This window comes from Schistocerca gregaria, chromosome 8 (genome assembly GCF_023897955.1).
Source record: "Schistocerca gregaria isolate iqSchGreg1 chromosome 8, iqSchGreg1.2, whole genome shotgun sequence".
In the NCBI taxonomy this organism is placed as follows: Eukaryota; Metazoa; Arthropoda; class Insecta; order Orthoptera; family Acrididae; genus Schistocerca; species Schistocerca gregaria.
This window is the reverse complement of record NC_064927.1, coordinates 493,583,914-493,603,339: the sequence shown is the minus strand read 5'-3', so window position 1 is coordinate 493,603,339 and position 19,426 is coordinate 493,583,914. Positions and strand designations below refer to the sequence as shown.

General features: G+C 41.6%; 1 protein-coding gene across 5 annotated transcripts in view; it reads left to right on the top strand.

Moving 5' to 3' along the window:
• The window catches only part of LOC126284460 (trichoplein keratin filament-binding protein), a 713,651-nt gene that overhangs the window by 366,537 nt on the left and 327,688 nt on the right, over nt 1–19,426 (top strand). Inside the window, exon 1 of one of the 5 annotated variants that reach the window (XM_049983388.1) lies at nt 11,748–11,782. The exons of the other annotated variants lie outside the window; for them this stretch is intronic. The gene's annotated coding sequence lies outside the window, so the exon portion shown is untranslated. Of the gene's footprint in view, nt 1–11,747; nt 11,783–19,426 lie in introns of those variants that run through there. 5 annotated transcript variants of the gene reach the window in all.

The following is a 19,426-nucleotide window of genomic DNA, read 5'->3' as shown; positions in this document are numbered from 1 at the left end:
AAAATAACAACAATGAAGTACATACCAAGCCAGCACTCGCTAAGCTAAATACAAAATAAATGAAACTGCGCAGTCTTCAGCCTATGTAAAACAAAACAACAATGAACAGTTACTGTTCCAGAAGGATTAGACTGAAACTGGATGTCAGCAAATACACTAACTGGTAGTAAATAGTTAATCACTTTGCATATTCGTGCGACACTCGGTGTTTGCATGGAAAGGAAAGGGGCTCTGCTTGGTAATAATGTCTAAGGACAATAACAACACAAGTCTCCTAAAAGTTTTAACAGTTGCAAGTTATTATTCAAGTTATTCATACTTTGTGAAAGAAAATCAACTGGGAAGAGGCCCTACATTTCTGCATCTGTCAGTTAACAGTCTTACGGTGTTGTAGCTGTGCGGTCGAAGAAGAATGTAGCCGGCGACAATGCTGAGCTGCCGTTGTTGCTGCTGCTGCCGCCGCCCGATGGGAACCCTGAGTCGTCCCCAGAGCCACAGATAATTATGGGACAGGCAATAATTGGAATTGCACTTGCAGCTTCTTCCATTTGTCCACTCCTACCGTGCTCTCAATACTCGCGGCTTAACAAATCAGGCGCGTCCACATTGACAAAATAAAACCCTCACACTCACACTGGTTACACGCATTCAGGATATTATAAGGAAAAGAAAGTCGCAAAATTATGAAGTTTACTTAAAGTAAACGTATGCAGATGTCATTAAGAGCTGACACTACAGAGAAATTCATAACTGATGTGAAGACGAAACTCCTTGTTATCCCTTAAAATGCTGTATATAAAGGCTGTCAGTCATGTTTCGTGTAAGAACTATGTGCAAACCGCATTTTATCATTTCAAACAAAAAAGACGGAGTCTCTTGTGAAGTCGATGAATGCTATGTCACATTCGTATACAACAATACCAGCGGTAAGTATCAGTAGATTAATGTTTCCAGTGCTTTATATCTGTCTCGAGGACGCTCAACGCAAATTAGGACCAAAACTTAAAAAAAGAGAGCGTTTAGTTGCAAAAATCTTGTGATCGACGTAGCAAAATCTTGAAAAAGGGATGAGAATAATTTTCAGTATTACAGCTGAAACGTCTTCCTACCAGTTGCAGAAATTAATTCATTGCTTTTGTTGGACTCTCGGCCTGGACGTAAAGAAACATCTGTCTTTAGGAGAACTACAAGAAGATTGGAAAAAAATCGAATTCCATTTGGAACCTTAGTGTGGTTCAACCTCTCTCTAAAGGAATGTTTCCACTGTGTAAAGCATTTTTTAGAAAATTGATGGACAAATATGATTTCTTATAGTATTGCTAAACATTACAAATTTGATCAAGTATGCCTGATACGGAGTACTGCATGCAGAATGGCAGTAGTGGGGCAAACTTCATACGAGCACATTTTGTTAATGCAGGTTGCCTGCATCAGGGGCGGGTATGCACTCAGGGGCAAACTTGTTGGTCTACATTGATTGACATGTACTTAACCTATTGTTCTGCCAAAAGGATCCTTGCTTTTGATTGACAGGTCCTTGACCTGTTGTTCCCCCAACCAATCCCACTCCCCTCTGCCCTCAGGAAGCCTCCAACCACCCACTCGCCCGTGTTGCTACAGTTACACTTTCAGGTCTGAGTTAGTGGAATAGCCCCTCTCTCTCTTATCAATTTGATTGACTACTTAATTAAATTGGTCAATTAATTACCGTCTCCCCCTGGTAAATCGATCAATTAATTAACCTCTCCCCTCTGGTAAGCCCCCTTCCCCTCCCACCCTCCCAGAAATTGGCAGAAAAGACTCAGTTGATCGGTCATGTGGAGGGAATTCGATTGCAGTGTATGGAATATTGTGTAAACAAATTAGACAATGCGTGAAATATTGTTTATTTAAACAATTTATGGGAAGAGGTTAATTAATGGATCAATGTAACTAAACAGTCAATCAAATTGATAAGAGTGAGAGGGGCTATTCCAGTAACTCAGGCATGAAAGTTTATCTGTAGCAGTGAGGGGGAGGGGGTGGTTGGAGGTTTCCTGAGGGTGGAGGGGAGTGGGATTGGTTGGGAGAACAACAGATTAAGGACCTCTCTGTCAGAATGAAGGATCCTTTTAGCAGAACAATAGGTTAAGTACCTGTCAATCAAAGGAGAACAATAGGTTAAGGACACGTCAGCCAAAGGAGTACAACAGTTTTGCTCCTGAGTGCATACCTGCCCCTGATGTATGCAACCTGCACTAACAAAATGTGCTCGTATGAAGTTCACCCTACTGCTAATGGCCATGAAAATTTCTTAATCCATCTCATTTCTGTCTAATTAAAACTAATAATTTCAGTGAAGTGCCTGAATACATTAATTTTTCTTTTTTAAGGTGTGCCAGATGTAAGAAAATGTTTGTTTTTGTCACAATAAACACTGTGTTTTTGTGACAACTGCAGGGAACAAACTGGGGACTGTTTTGTTGTTAGTAAAATATAGATTATCTAAAAATTATCAGGAAGAACTGTCTGACAGAAATTGTTATAAAATATTTGATGTCAACAAATTAAAGTCCCAATTGATGGGCGTTATCTGTAATGTAACAACATACACTGCCTTAATATTCTAGTCACTTGTCTAACAATTGCATCTGCGACAATGGGTTGGACCATTCCCTTGTGAGTTTACAGTATTTTTAGATTTAGACTTTTGACATTTTGACTGGAATACACCTTTTGGAAGTCTGAGGGTAACAGGGATAGAATACAGGGAGCGAAGGCTGCTTAGAGCTTCTACAGAAACCAGATGTCAGTTATAAAAGATGTAGGATATGAAAGTGGAGCCATAGTTCAGAAGGGTGTGAGACAGTGTTGTAGGCTATCACCAATGTCATTCTACATGTACATTCAGCAAGCAATAAAAGAAATTAAAGAGAAAGAGATTATTGAAGTTCAGGGAGAAAAAAGGAAACTTTGACATTTGCCTGTGAAATTGTAATTCTGTCCGAAATGGCAAATGACTTGAAAGATAGTTTGAACGGAATGGATATTGTCATAATATATATTTCTTAAAGTTCCTGTTGCACAGTGTCTTTATTTACTATCTGTCTGTATACGAAAATGTCTATTATGCCATTTTCAAGTGATGCTTTCACATTAATGCTGCTGAAAATAGTTGCATAAAGTTGTAGAAGTGTGTGTTCAATGGCTTACGACTACGTAGGTAATTATTTGTTTTGCGGTTTAAGTGTTACAATATAGCCTTGTGGTGTGCTTAGCTGAGTTTACATCTGCGTTTTTGTGTAGTTGAAATTCGTCAGAAATTTACGCATGGTGCTCGCTTTTCTATTTGCACCACGATTATTTCACAGAAAAGCTTATTCCACTAATGCATATATGTTCGCAATGAGCTTGCAAATGGTTCAAATGGCTCTAAGCACTATAGGACTTAACATCTGAGTTCATCAGTCCCCTAGACTTAGAACTAATTAAACCTAACTAACCTAAGGGCATCACACACATCCATGCCTGAGACAGGACTCGAACCTGCGACCTTAGCAGCAGCGCGGTTCCGAGCTGAAGCGCCTAGAACCGCTCGGCCACACGGTCAGCAATGAGTTTGCATTCGCGGAAAATTAATGGTAATAGGTACATAACAAAGATCGAATTACTGTATCGTGCAAAGATATTTTTGCGTTGAGAATTCTGTTGTTTTTCATTTATTGCCTTGTGTTGTGAGGTGTTGAAATTTATTCTTTTTCTTTTAGAAAAATCAATAAATGTATACGAACATTGCTTATGTATTAGCTCCGTTTGTTCATTAAGAATTTCATGTGAGTACGCATTTGCGTGGATATAAATTTCGAGATCTTGCAGGACATTCATTGTAATTCCACTGGATTGCATTTTCTACTCGCTCTACTTTGTACGTTTGGTTGCATGTAAAATGTAGATTGATTACTTTCACTATTTCGAAGTGTTCTTTGAACCCTAGTGGCGTCAGCGGAGTAAGCATTTCTGTCAAATAACCAACGGTGCAAATACGAAAGTGAGCACCATAAGTAAATTTCTGACGGATTCCAGCAGCGCGAAAATTGAGGAGTAATCTCAACAAAGCACGCTAGGACTCTGCAATAACATCGAAAACGCAAGGCAAATAATTACCAACATGGCGTAAGCCATGGAACACGTATTTATATAACGTAGTATTTGCTATCATTGGTATTGCAGCATCCTCGAAAATGGCCTCATAGCGGAAACGTATATACGTATCGTTTATGAGTAACGACAAGCTTAGACAAGAAGAGAATAGAAGCGTTTGAAACGAGCTATTACAGAAGAAAGCTGAAGATTAGGTGGGTAAATCACGTAACTAATGAAGAGGTTCTGAATAGAATTGGGGAGAAGAGGAATTTGTTACATAACTTGACTAGTAGAAGGGATCCATTGGTAGGGTACGTTCTGAGGCATCAATGAATCGCCAATTTAGTATTAGAGGAAAACGTGGTGGGTAAAAATCTTAGGAGGGAGACCAAGAGATGAATACAGTAAGCGGATTCAGAAGGATGTAGGTTGCAGTAGTTATTCAGAGATGAAGAGGTTTACACAGGATAGAGTAACATGGAGAGCTGCATCAAGTCAGTTGCTGGACTGTAGACCACAACAACAATGCGAGTAACGAGTTCATAAAGTCGCTGTTCTAACAATACCACCACTTGCAAAGTAGATTAGAAATCAGTTTAATAATGTTGCTCACGCAGCGTATGTTCGCTTTATCGGGCAACTACAAAGTTATAGACTGTGGATGGTATCGTCAGAATGGAAATAATGTAGTCACTGTAAAATAGTCATTAATTTTGGCACTTATCTTGAATGGATTCCCATGTAGATTTCGTCGAAGTTGTTATGGCTCATCTTGTTGATTCTAGGGTGATTCCACTTTGACAGCTAGAAGGTCCAGATCTGTATTTTAGCAATATCTGAAGACTTAACAAATGCGTTTTTCAGGAAATTCTTAATGATCAAACAATCCCAGATCAGAACAATGGTATGGTAGAAATTATTTTTGACTTGGTGTTCACGATCCACATTTTTATTAAACTTCTTGTAAATTCACATATACTTCTTCTTAATTGTCACATCATCAAGAAAACAGTTTTGTATCAATCTTCATATATTTAATTTCCACTTTAACCAAACACTAGACTTGACTGCTCTCTTACAAAGCGAAATAACAGCTTAACTTCTGCAAAGTCAAACAAAGACTGCTCTGTGCGCATTCGCGCCAAAACGGTTACAAGTAAGTCAAAGATGATGACAGTCTCACAGAAATGAATACACACAAGAACCATATCACTGTAATATATCGATACATCGGAGTACCTATACATTAATAAAACCAAATGTGAATATTGTCACAACAATATTTCAGTTACTTCGCAGAAAAGTAGTACGATATTACTGGTATCGAGAAGTGGGGTTGAAGTGCCGTAATGGTGACGTAATAAAGAACCATTACACTGTGCAGCAGAAACTTTAAAGATATGTACTATGTCATTCACCGACTGAGGCCTAATTCATGCTCCGGGCCCAATATTGTCTTGAAAAGAGGTTATAGTATGAACATCGAATGTAAAACAAGGATAACAGAACAGGGTCGAGAGATTTAGATTAGGAAATTAAACACGGAAAGTCGTAGAGCAGTTTGGGCAACAAAAATGAGTGATGATGGCAGAAATAGAGACGATATAAAATGCAAACTGTCGGTAACATCAAAAGCATTTAGCAGAACGTTAAAAGCAGGTGTAAATTTCAAACGTAGAAATTATTTTCATGGAGAATCAGAAGTGAAACGTGAACGATAATCAGTTATGACCGGAGGAACCTTTGAAATGTGATGTTATAGAAGAATGCTGAAAATCAGATGCGTGGATCGAATAGGAAATGAGAAGGTGCAGAACCTAAATGAGGAGAAAATAAATTTACGTGGCGCAACCTGAGTAAAAGAAAGGATCAGTTGATGGGACTCAGCCTGAGGCATAAAGGAACCATTAGTGTAGTACTGCAGGGAAGTGTTGAGGAAACATTGTTTCTACTGAGCTGGGCAGTCTTACACAGGCTTGGAGAGCTGCATCAAACCACTCGTCGGACAGAAGACCACAACAAGAACGTGGCTTTACTATCCGAAAATAATCAGAATTGATTATTTTGCTCTGCGCTTGACCGCAACATTGGAAATAAATAACATTCTATATTTCATCCATTAGCGTATGTAGGTAAAATTATGTATTCGATCATAGTGAACACTTTGAAAGCCCCTCTGATTGGTAACGCAATGAATTTCGTGAGAGATTTTTCTAACGGAGGGCGCGGGCGAAGTGGCGCACCTGTAGGACACTGCGGAAGTGGGGCTCTAATAAGAATATGGACTCTGTCGTTAATGACAGACAGGAAGGGCGTCCGGCATTGCCAAGTCAAGCACTAGCATCCCGAATCCGTGATGACGCGGGATGATGCGAGGAAAGACAGTACGAACAGAACTGTCGAAAAAGCTCTTTCTGTTTTACAAAAATGCGTTGGAAACACACTCAAATTGAGAGAGTTCCCATGGATGTCAGACTCATATCTACTGTTAGCTGCCTCTGTGGCTCAAGCGTACAGCGTACTGCGTCAAATCTGAAACCAGCCTGCAGCACGGAGTTTTATTATGAGTCGTTTCGACAAATGCGCAGTCTTACGTCAGCTGTACTTAGCAGTCGGTGACCAAACGGATGTGAACTTGTCACTAAATGTGAGAAACTTCCCACGTGGGTGACCGTCTTGGAACCTCATGAGCAAGAAATGCATTTGCTGATTCTGGCAGTTCTGCTACCTGTGAGGTAATTTGCTAAAAAATAAGTTCGATCGAAAGTGCAGCGCTCTCATGGTGCAGTGTACAAAGTATGTTCACGTACCATTTCCAGGTAGATATAGTTTCTTTCTTCCCCTCCATGAACCATAGACGTTGCCGATGATGGGGAGGCTTGCGTGCCTCAGCGATACACATAGCCGTCCCGTAGGTGCAGCCACAAAAGAGGGTTATCTGTTGAGAGGCCAGATAAACGTGTGATTCCTGAAGAGGGACAGCAGCCTTTTCAGGAGTTGCAGCGGCAACACTTTGGATGATTGACTGATCTGGCCTTGTTACATTAACCAAAATGGCCTTGCTGTGCTGGTACTGCGAAACGGCTGAAAGCAAGAGGAAAGTACAGCCGTAATTTTTCCCGAGAGCATGCAGCTTTACTGTTGTTGTTGTTGTTGTTGTTGTTGTTGTTGTGGTCTTCAGTCCAGAGACTGGTTTGATGCAGCTCTTCATGCTACTCTATCCTGTTCAAGCTTCTTCATCTCCCAGTACCTACTGCAACCTACATCCTTCTGAATCTGCTTAGTGTATTCATCTCTTGGTCTCCCTCTACGATTTTTACCCTCCACGCTGCCCTCCAATGCTAAATTTGTGATCCCTTGATGCCTCAAAACATGTCCTACCAACCGATCCCTTCTTCTAGTCAAGTTGTGCCACAAACGTCTCTTCTCCCCAATCCTAATCAATACTTCCTCATTAGTTATGTGATCTACCCATGTAATCTTCAGCATTCTTCTGTAGCACCACATTCCGAAAGCTTCTATTCTCTTCTTGTCCAAACTAGTTATCGTCCATGTTTCACTTCCATACATGGCTACACTCCCAACAAATACTTTCAGAAACGACTTCCTGATATATAAATCTATATTCGATGGTAACAGACGCTTTCCTTGCCATTGCCAGTCTACATTTTATATCCTCTCTACTTCGACCATCATCAGTTATTTTACTTCCTAAATAGCAAAACTCCTTTACTACTTTAAGTGTCTCATTTCCTAATCTAATTCCCTCAGCATCACCCGATTTAATTTGACTACATTCCATTATCCTCGTTTTGCTTTTGTTAATGTTCATCTTATATCTTCCTTTCAAGACACTGTCCATTCCATTCAACTGCTCTTCCAAGTCCTTTGCTGTCTCTGACAGAATTACATTGTCATCGGCGAACCTCAAAGTTTTTACTTCTTCTCCATGAATTTTAATACCAGTCCGAATTTTTCTTTTGTTTCCTTTACTGCTTGCTCAATACACAGATTACTGTATGGTTACAATTTGTACACAAACCAGATGGCAGTTAAAAGTGCCGTGGGACATGAAAGGGAAGCAGTGGTTGGGAAGGGAGGGAGACAAGGTTGTAGCCTACCCCCGATCTTATTCAATCTGTATATTGAACAAGAAGTCAAGCAAACAAAAGCAAAATTTGGAGTAGGAATTGAAATCCATGGAGAAGAAATAACAACTGAGGTTTTCCGAGAACATTGTAATCCTGTCAGAGACAGCAAAGGACCTGGAAGAGCAGTTGAACGAAATGAACAGTGCCTTGAAAGGAGAATACAAGATGAACATCAACAAAAGCAAAACGAGGGTAATGGAATGTAGTCGAATTAAGTCGGGTGATGCTGAGGGAATTAGATTAGGAAATGAGCCACTTGGATGAGTTTTGCTATTTGGGGAGTAAAAAAACTGATGATGGTCGAAGTAGAGAGGATATAAAATGTAGACTGGCAATGGCAAGGAAAGCGTTTGTAAAGAAGAGAAATTTGTTAACATCGAGTATAGATTTAAGTGTCAGGAAGTCGTTTCTGAAAGTATTTGTTGGGAGTGTAGCCATGTATGGATGTGAAACATGGTCGATAAATAGTTTAGACTTGAAGAGAATAGAAGCTTTCGAAATGTGGTGCTACAGAAGATTAGATGGGTAGACCACATAATTAATGAGGAGATATTGAATAGAATTGGGGAAAAGAGAAATTTGCGGCACAACTTGACTAGAAGGAGGGATCGGTTGGTAGGACATGTTCTGAGGCATGAAGGGATCACCAATTTAGTATTGGAGGGCAGTGTGGAGGGTAAAAATCGTAGAGGGAGGCCAAAAGATGACTACACTAAGCAGATTCAGAAGGATGTAGGTTGCAGTAGGTACTGGGAGATGAAGAAGCTTGCACAGGATAGAGTAGCATGGAGAGCTGCATCAAACCAGTCTCAGGACTGAAGACGACGACGACGACGACGACGACAACGACAACAACAACATACTTTCTGTATCCCTAACTATGCCGAATAATTGTTCCTATGGTTTTAACCATTGGGTCCATCACCCTCTCGACGCTTTAGTTCGTTTCAAGTGCGCTCGAATGATTCGTATCACGGCTTTGAACCAGTAGTGCACACAACATCCCTCGCCTCATATTGTTCGAGCAACGACCAAACTTTCATTATTTGCTTGACATGAGCATTATCGTTCCAAAAGATAAACTGTATGCTTCCAAACGTTTGACACGGCGGCATAATCACTCTGATGTCTAAATTGCTTTCTAAAATTTAATTTTTCATTTAATCGAAACTAGTGATTCTATCCCAGAGTAGCGAAAACAGTCTCAGCTCACCTCGTTTTGACTGACCTCGCAACACAATGGTGTAAAAATAGATTTCCTTATGGACTTGGTACCTGGAACCGAGCGAGGTGGCGCAGTGGGTAGCACACTGGACTCATAGTCGGCAGGACAGCGGTTAAAGCCCATGTCCGGCCATCTTGATTTACGTTTTCGTGATTTTCCTAAATCGTTTCAGGCAAATGCTGCGATGGTTTCTTTGCAAGGGGAACGGCCGACTTTCTTTTCCTTCCTTCCCTAATCCGAGCTTGTGCTCCGTCTCTAATGAGCTCGTTGTCGACGGGACGCTAAACACGAATCTCTCCTTCTCCTCCTCCTCCTCCTCCTCCGGTACCTGGACACTTCGGCTGGAAAGGAAATTAAACGAGATTAAATTTTGCAGTTGCATCTTTCAGATGGATGCTTCGAACCGTATAGATAGGGAAGATATCAAAGTCCTACAGAGAAATAGACCTATGGGAGTTCATTAAAAGAGAGGAGACAGCTGGTTGGGCTACATTCTAAGATGTGAAATTATTTTTCACACCATGTTGGAAGGCTGAGAACAAGGGGAAAAAGGCAAGAGAGAGACTAAGAAAATCATACATCAAGTACACAATGCGGAACGCCATCTGTGGAACTCTCATACAATTGAAAAAGTTAGCGAACGATCGTGTTGCTTGGATAGCTGCTGTAAATGAATTCTAGCGTTACCTCTTGAAGAAGAAGAAGAAGAAGAAGAAGAAGAAGAAGAAGGAAAGAATACGAAACATACATGCCTAATAGTGTATAGAGCCACTTCTAGTCCAGACGACGGAGGTGAGACATAGTAGGCTGGGTTCCAAGAGAGACCAAAAGCGTAAGAGAGGCATCATGATCCATGACCTTCCAGCTGCAGCCCCTTAACTTAAGGACATTGGTCAGTCGTGTACCTGCCACTCGACGGTGTCTCAGATGTGTTCAGTCGGATGGAGCTAGAATGATGTCACTCACGAGATTCTGCTGAGGAGCAGATGAATATATGATTGTCTGACAGTGACCTTCAATGGGGAACGTATCAATAGCCTCATTCCATGATACGTAAACATCTATTACACGAGGAAACCCTCACCACCGGCCAGAACGGTGCAAGCAGAGTGCAATGCCTGGTTCCTGTACATTACCAGAAACAAAAAAACAAAAAAAAAAAGTAAAAAGAGGGTCGTGGAGTGTACTCTACGAGATTTACGTAAATCACATGACGAGGAATTAGATTTGCAAATGTTACTAAAAACAGTAGATGAAGTTCGCCAGTTGTTAGGAAAATAAGTAACGGTAGCAGAAGTAAAGAACATATAAAATACAGACTGGTTAAGCAAGAAAATGATAAAAAAATTTGTTTCTGCTGACAGCTTTTATTAGAATAATAACACCACAAATTATTATTGTTGTTCACTTTTGTGCAAACAGTATTTTATATGGAAGTGACGAATCAGCCCAGAAAATTATTACATAAGACATTGCCAACTGGAAATAAAGTATGTTACGAGGTTGATTCGGTTGATGGCAAGACTAGCGATTACAAGAAGAACAAAGCAGCCGAATTCCCGTATTTGAGTAGGTCAGCAATACGTTTCTTCCTGTTCAAGTTTTTAGTAGTATGTATACCTGAAATGTTTTCGTCAATATGCACACCAAAAGATGTGGAACTTTCTACACTATTTACTTACTCCTGGTCATGTGCCACATCAGTTATCAATATGGCTATTTGTTGTACAAAACTGCATATAGTGTACTTTCCCAAGATTTAAGGCGAGTCAAATTCCAGACAACCACTTAATAATTCTTTGAAAAACACCATTAGCAACAGTCTCTTCTGTTACTTTCCTTCTAATGGGATCTATTGTAACACTAGTATCATCTGCAAAAAGCACCGATGCTGCTTGTTGAATGTTATACGTCATTCACATATATAAAGAATAGCGGTGGAACCAAAATTGAACCCTGTGAGACTCACTTTGTGATTTCTCCCGAGACATTAAAACTTTCTACGTTTTCAACATTGTCCGAATTATTCAGCGCAACGTTTTCCAAACCTTTTGTTAAGTTTGATTGAAACCACTTGTGTGTAATACCATGGACTCCATAAAGTTTACATTTTTCTTGAAGTTTAATATGCTCTGCACAAAAAAACGTCTCGAAAACTCGCCAAAAATACCAACAGGCGGTATTTTGTTATTTAAGGCTTGTAATACCAGTATTCGGTGAGTGAATTTATAAATCTCATTTTCAGTCCAGCAATCCTTCAAGAATCCAAACTCTGATATGCTGGGTAAGTAGCTTCTGCTTAAATATGATACTAATCTTGAGTACAAGACTTTTTCAAATAATTTGGAAAAAGAGTTCAGTAAGGAAATTGGACGATAATTATTTAAGTCTTTCTTGTCCCCTGTCTTATAAATAAGTTTAACAGTTGCATATTCTAACCTGTCCAGAAAAATACCCTGTGCCAGAGGCGCATTACATATATCATTAAGGACAATACTAATTAAGTTAGGCCAACTTTTCAGAATTCTGTTTGAAATTCCACCATCGTCATTTGAGCTATAGTTTTTTAGAATTTTTGTAATTCTTTCAATTTCGGTGAAATGTCAGTGCTACTTGTAGTTGCTTCAACTTTTGGAATATTACATTTTTAAGATATTCTTTTGTTCTTCACCTCAACCATCAATTCCTATTTTTGCTGCTACATACAGAACGTTATAGGCTTATGTACTCACAATGTGTGATTTAGCAGTTAAAACATTGTAATATAGTTGACTTCTTATGGTATCTTGTACACTGACTGGCTGTCATGACTCTCCATTTGGCAATATCCCGTATAGTTGTAATCTTAAAACCTGCATTATTAATTTCTTTCAGAATGTATGTACTTCTTGACATTTCAATGACTTTCGTTGAAATATTACCATATTTTATTTTTTACTACGTTAGTAATGTCAGATGTTGACTTAGTCTGGCCTTTATATGAATTTCCCTCTTTCTCCTACGTGAGATTTTAATTCTCTTACTTATCTATGACTTACTTGTTATAAATAATAATATTAATAATTTGCTTCTGCTTGTGAGGATGAGAATACAGATCAGATAATTAATAATATTTCAAAGTATTAAGATTAAACTATATTATTTCCTCACACATTGTCTGGCACGCGAACAATGGCATTGGTTTCTGAGGTCGTGCATTTGCTAAGTATTTCTGCATTACCGCGTGAAATATCGGACTTCTTTGAAACTGCCGTGAAGATTGACCCATGGTTCATTTATGTTAGGACTTTATAGTTTTCCATCAGACTGCACACAAACCTCTGCCATGTGGCTTACATTATTGTTAAAACTACTCAAATGAAAAAAGACATAGTGATTGATGAAAAAAACATAGATATTGATGAAATCTGTTCAAGAACTGACATATGCCCATAAATTATGAATAGATACTTACATATAAATAATAATTAATATAAATGAGTACGTCGAAGCACCTCTTTAAATCTGCCTGTGTTCAGTATGTAACAAAAAGTCTGGAGTTACGGAGCAATGACAAAATGCCTCCGTGCAGAAACAGAGTATCCCACCATTCTAAGTAGCGCGAGAGGAGAAAACGCTTTAATGTACTTTATTAAGACATTTGCTGGTTTCTCACCATAACCACGTATTGTCTACCGATAGCGCGAAAAATTGTAGTATCGCTTTCGCCTGCAGATGAGCCCTTGTTCTATAGGATTCAGGTCAGGACTCTGTGCAGGCCAGTCCATTACGGGGATGTCGTGTAACCACTCCGCCACAGGCCGTGCATTATGAACAGGTGCTCGATCGTTTTGAAAGATGCAATCGCCAACAGTGGGAAGCAAGAAGGTGCTTAAAACATCAATGTAGGCCTGTCTGTGCTTGTGACACGCAAAACAACCAAGGGTGCAAAATCCCTCCATGAAAAACACGACCACATCATAACACCACCGCCTCCGAATTTTATTTTTGGCACTACACACGCTGGCAGATGACGTTCACCGGGCATTCGCCATACCCACACCCTGCCATCGGATCGCCACATTGTGTACCGTGATTCTTCACTTCACACAACGTTTTTCCGCTGTTAAAATCGTCCAGTGTCTACTCTCCTTACACCAAGCGAGGCGTCGTTTGACATTTACCGGCGTGATGTGTGGTTTATGAGCCGCTCGACCATGAAATCCATGTTTTCTAACCCCCCGTCTAAATGTCATAGTACTTGCTGTGGAACCTGATGCAATTTGGAATTCCTGTGTGATGGTCTGGATAGATGTCTGCCTACTGCGCATTACGACTCTTCGACTGTCGCCGCGCGGGATTAGCCGAGCGGTCTTGGCCGCTGCAGTCATGGACAATGCGGCTGGTCCCGGCGGAGGTTCGAGTCCTCCCTCGGGCATGTGTGTGTATGTGTGTGTGTGTTTGTCCTTAGGATAATTTAGGTTAAGTAGTGTGTAAGCTTAGGGACTGATGACCTTAGCAGTTAAGTCCCATAAGACTTCACACACATTTGAACATTTTCTTCGAGTGTCGGTGGCCTCTGTCAGTCAACAGACAAGACCAGCCTGTACGCTTTTGTGCTGTACGTGTCCCTTCACGTTTCCACTTCACGATTACATCGGAAACAGTGGACCTAGGGATGTTTATGAGTGTGGAAATCTCGCGTACGGACGTATGACTCAAGCGCGGCCAGTCACCTGACCGCGTTGAAAGTCCGTGAGTTCTGCGGAGCGCCCCATTCTGCTCTCTCATGATGTATAATGATTTCTGAGGTCGCTGATAGGGACTACCTGACAGTAGGTGGCAGCACAATGCACCTAATATGAAAAACGTATGTTTTTGGGTCTCTCCGGATACTTTTGATCCTATAATGTATCGTGCTGCTCACGAGCTGGAAAACTGACTAATAAAATTAGACTGAAACACGCAAACAATGATTCTGTGCCATTTTTGCTGTCCGTATCTTTTACATAATCGACATTCAAAACGCCACGCCACAAACTACTGTTTCATCTTGTCTGACGGTTACCTCAATAATGGATCTAGATTTCTGATGAAAAGGCCAAAGTTTCCGATAGGGGATCTGCAGACAACTACCAAAGAAACATTCTGTAGTAACAAATTATAAGAACATACTTCTAGGTTCTGATCAACACAGAAGGTATTTCATTCCATATTTTTGACTTAATGTACAGTTCTTACGTATGTTGCAAATCCTTCTTTTTTCCACATTAACTTTACACGAAAATGGTGCAAGTCAGTAATCCCTGATACACTTGATACACTAAAGAGCAAAAGAAACTGGTACACCTGCCTGGCACCGTATAGGGTCCCCGCAAGCACGCACAAGTGTCGCAGCACGACGTGGCATGTACTCGACTAATGTCTGAAGTAGTGCTGGAGGAAACTGACACCACGAATCCTGCACGGCTGTCCACAAATCCGTAAGAGTAAGAGGGGGTGGAGATCTCTACTGAACAGCACGTTGCAAGGCGTCCCAGATATGCTGCATAATGTTCATGTCTAGGGGAGTTTGGTGGCTAGCAGAAGTGTTTAAACTCAGAAGAGTGTTCATGGAGCCACTTTGCAGCAATTCTGGGCGTGTGGGGTGTGGCATTGTCCAGCTGGAATTGCCCAAGTCCGTCGGAATGCGCAACGAACATGAATTGATGATTACGTACGTGTCACCTGTCAGAGTCGTATCTAAACGTATCAGGGCTCCCATATCACTCAAACTGCACACACCCCACACCATTACAGGCCCCCCATTTAATTGAATAGTTTCCTACGCTGCGCGGGGTAGCCACGAAGTCTGAGGCGACTTGTCACGGCCCGTGCGACTCCACCCCCCCCCCCCCCCCCTCTCCCTGTCGGAAGTTCGTGTGCGCGCGTGCGTGTGTGTGTGTGTGTGTGTGTGTGTGTGTGTGTGTGTGTGCTTAGGGACCGATAACCTCAGCATATGGGTCCCATAAGACCTTACCATATATTTCCAATTTTTGCTGACATGCAGGGTCCATTGATTCATGATGTTGGCCGGCCGGTGTGGCCGAGCGGTTCTAGACGCTACAGTCTGGAACAGCGCTATCATTACGATCGCAGGTTCGAATCCTGCCTCGGGCATGGATGTGTGTGATGTCCTTAGGTTAGTTAGGTTTAAGTAGCTCTAAGTTCTAGGGGACTGATGACCTCAGAAGTTAAGTCCCATAGTGCTTAGAGCCATTTGAACCATAATGAGGTTGTCTCCATACCCGTACACGCCCATCCGCTCGATACAATTTGAAAGAAGACTCGTCCGACCAGGCAACATGTTTCCAGTCATCTGCAGTCCAATGTCGGTGTTGACGGGCCCAGGGGGAGGAGTAAAGCTTAGTATCGTGCAGTCATCAAGGGTACACAAGTGGGCCTTCGGCTCCGAAAGCCCATATCGATGATGTTTCGTTGAATGGATCCCACGCAGACACTTGTTGATGGCCCAGCATTGAAATCTGAAGCAATTTGCGGAAAGATTGCCCTTCTGTGAAGTTGAATGATTCTCTCCAGTCGTCGTTGGTCCCGTTCTTAGAGGATCTTTTGCCGGCCGCATCCATGTCTGAGATCTGATCATGTACCTCATTCCTGATGTTCAGAGTACACTCGTGAAATGGTTGTACGGGAAAATTCCCCATTTCATTGCTACCTCGAAGATGCTATGTCCCATCGCTTGTGCACCGACTGTAACGCCCCGTTCAAACTCACTTAAATCTTTATGACCTGCCATTGTAGCAGCAATAACTGATCTAACAACTGCGCCAGACACTTTTCTTATATAGGCGTTGCCGACCGCTGCGCTGTATTCTGCCTGTTTACATATCCCTCTGTATTTGAATATGCGCGCCTGTTCCAGTTTCCTTGGCGCTTCAGTGTATTTAACTTCTCCATCGCTCTGGTTACATGGCGTTCATAGAGGCGGAGAGGATCTATCGGTTTAGAATTTTTCACATCTGGAGACACAAAAAGATGATCTACCATGATTTTCATCCCGTTCTGATGAAACTAGCTAATTTTACTTTTCTAGAAACTGTTATATGTAAGAGGTCCGTTCAAAAAATTGCGTAAATTTGTCTACAAAATTTTCGTCCACTATTGATACGCCGCTCCCAACGCCGTTTCGACTTCCGGAAATAGATTGCTGGATCGCGCGAAGCGCCGTCTGCGAATTTTCTTTTATTTCGTCTATCGTTGCAAATATTTGTCCTTTCATCGCGGTTTTCAACTTTGGAAATAATAAAAGGTCCGCAGGGGCCAGTTCTGGAGAGCACAAAGATTTGTGCGCGCGCGCTTTAGTCACGCACCAACAGGGATGAATGTGCGGGTGCGTTACCGTGATGCAAGACCCATTTGTTTCGTCACATTTCAGGCCGTTTCCTTTCCACATTTTCTCGCACGCGTCGCTACACGTCCCGATAGTGCCATTGATTAACAAGAACCTTGGTCTTAACATCACGTCTCATCACCAGTTATGATTCTCTTGAGGAATATCTCGTTCTCATTTGTGCTATCCAAAAGCTCTTCATAGACTGCGAGGCGAAGATCTTTCTGGTCTTGATTCATGAGCCGTGGGACGAACTAGGGGGCAACAATGCATTCCAAGATGCTATATCAGGATTTCATGTCATGATCCAACTGAAATGCTACAGTCTTCTGCAATCTCTCCGACACTCTGTCTTCGATTGGTACGCACAATTTCGTTGACGTTCCTGACATGAGCGTCGTCGATAGACGTCGAAGGCCACCCTGAACGAGGGTCATCTAAAACTTCCGTTCGGCCATTTTTAAACCGTGTCAACCATTCGTAACAGCGAGCACGGCTTAAGCTCTCATCACCTTAGGCTGCCGCATCATTTGGTGTACGTCTATGAAGGTTTTCTCGAATTTCACACAAAATTTAATGCAGATTCGTTGCTCTTCTAACTCTGTCATTTCGGAATTCGCAAACTGTGCAACACAACTTTTTACTCACAAAAGCACTGAACAATAACTGACAGACATACAACAATGAAACTTTCAACAGTTACACATTAAACACAACCCTGTGCAGGGATGCCAACCGCATTTCTCTCCAACACACCATTGAGGCGAAATTACGAATGATCCGAAATTTTTTGAACAGACCTCGTATTATGACCATATTACGTTCTAATTGCGTTCAAGACTGTGGATCTCTAAACTGAGTGTAGACTAAACTACAAAGTGCTTCTCTGACTGCAGTAGTGAGAGGGATTTTGTCTTGGGTTCTTGTGGGCCCCCCTCACATTTTCTGAAAGGTGCTCAGCTAATCTTTCTTTCCTGTGATTAGTGTATCCCCATATCACAATTCCAGCAACAGCCATAGCACCGATTGAGGCTTTGTTTCAGTAAGAAGCAATACACTCAGGTCTTTGCTTACTCCGGTAATAGCCGTGTTAACCCAGGCCTGGTCATGTCGCTGCGGAACTTCGACAAACCCCACACGAATGTGTCCTGCTGCAACTCCTATTTCCTCCAGGCCACCTTTAATGCTGTACCCTAGCCAGGCTGTTTCCAGCTCCTCCTACTATAAATACCTGCTCGTCTTCATAAAAATCTGTGTCCAAGGTCGCTATGTCGTCTGTCAAATGCCCAAGCTTGATGCTAGATTTCATGATGCTTGTGACTTGGTATTTCATACCTACCTTATCCCGCAGCCTTTTCACCTACACCCCTCCCGTGACTGCTACCTAGCAACGGAACTCTATTCTTATTTTTTGAATTTTCTTCCAACTTAGCCTACAAAGTTATTCCTACGAGCCTGCTCCACTCTACTTTGCTCAAACTACTGTAGTCGAGGCTATTCTCCTTCGGCGGGTAATAAGTCAAACTGTTTCCTAAACGGAATTTGGAATGTAGTTTCTGAGGTTTTTTCTTTTTGCTTACTACCTGGCACCTTCTCGCAGCACCCCTTTTCTGCTTCCCTCTTTAACCTATCTAATTGAAAATATGTGATGTGATTTTCAATGCTGCCTGAAGGGCACAAATCTTTCTTCCCTGTTCCACGATTATCTTTTGTCGACAACATAATTTACAACTACATGGAAGAGCCTCTTCAGATACTGAACTGCCTTCCACGATGCGTAGAGTACGATGATGCCTTTGGACGCACGAGCTGTCTTCAACTGGACACATTCTATCTTTTACTTTCAGGCTGCCTGAGGATATTTGTGGTCCCAAGCCTCCTTGGCATTTGCGCATACTGTCTGCTGCCACAAGAAACATTCTCCTTGTATCGAGTCCTTCCCAGATAATTAACTAATTAGAATGAGATACAGAATGGTCATGCCATGACACATTAGTGTGGCGGGTATGGCCACACCAAAAGGTGTTCTTTGCTAATTGTTGCATGATGAGGGCTATGTTGACCAATTCGTTGCGAAAAGACGTAGAAACTTTCCTTCTTCCCTGGCTGGACAGAAGGAGAGGCTTGCTTACCTCGTGTCTTTTAAACTTTCCTCGATGTCCCCATTGCTTCTCATATCCCAATATGCGAACAGTGAATGGTGAATAATGGAATGGCGGTTGGGAATATCTTAACATCACTACATTGAAAGTCTGAAAATGAAAGGATGGCAACAGATTTAAAAATCCGGAAAATGAATTGTTACAATAAATTACTTCAGAGCCATTGAAGGCAGTGTATTCTTCAGAGATCGCAGGGTACAATCATTACTCATAGAGTACCACCATCACAGTTCACAAAATATCTCCACACGCATTGCCAGCCGGAATACTAGCCAAAGACTTCCGTGTTGCGCACCTGCCTGCCTAGGGCGCGCTTGTTATTGGTCAGTTCACTTCGCCAGTGATTTGTCGCGTTAAGTGAAAGCTGTAATTAAGCTTTGACTCTGAAATATTTAGT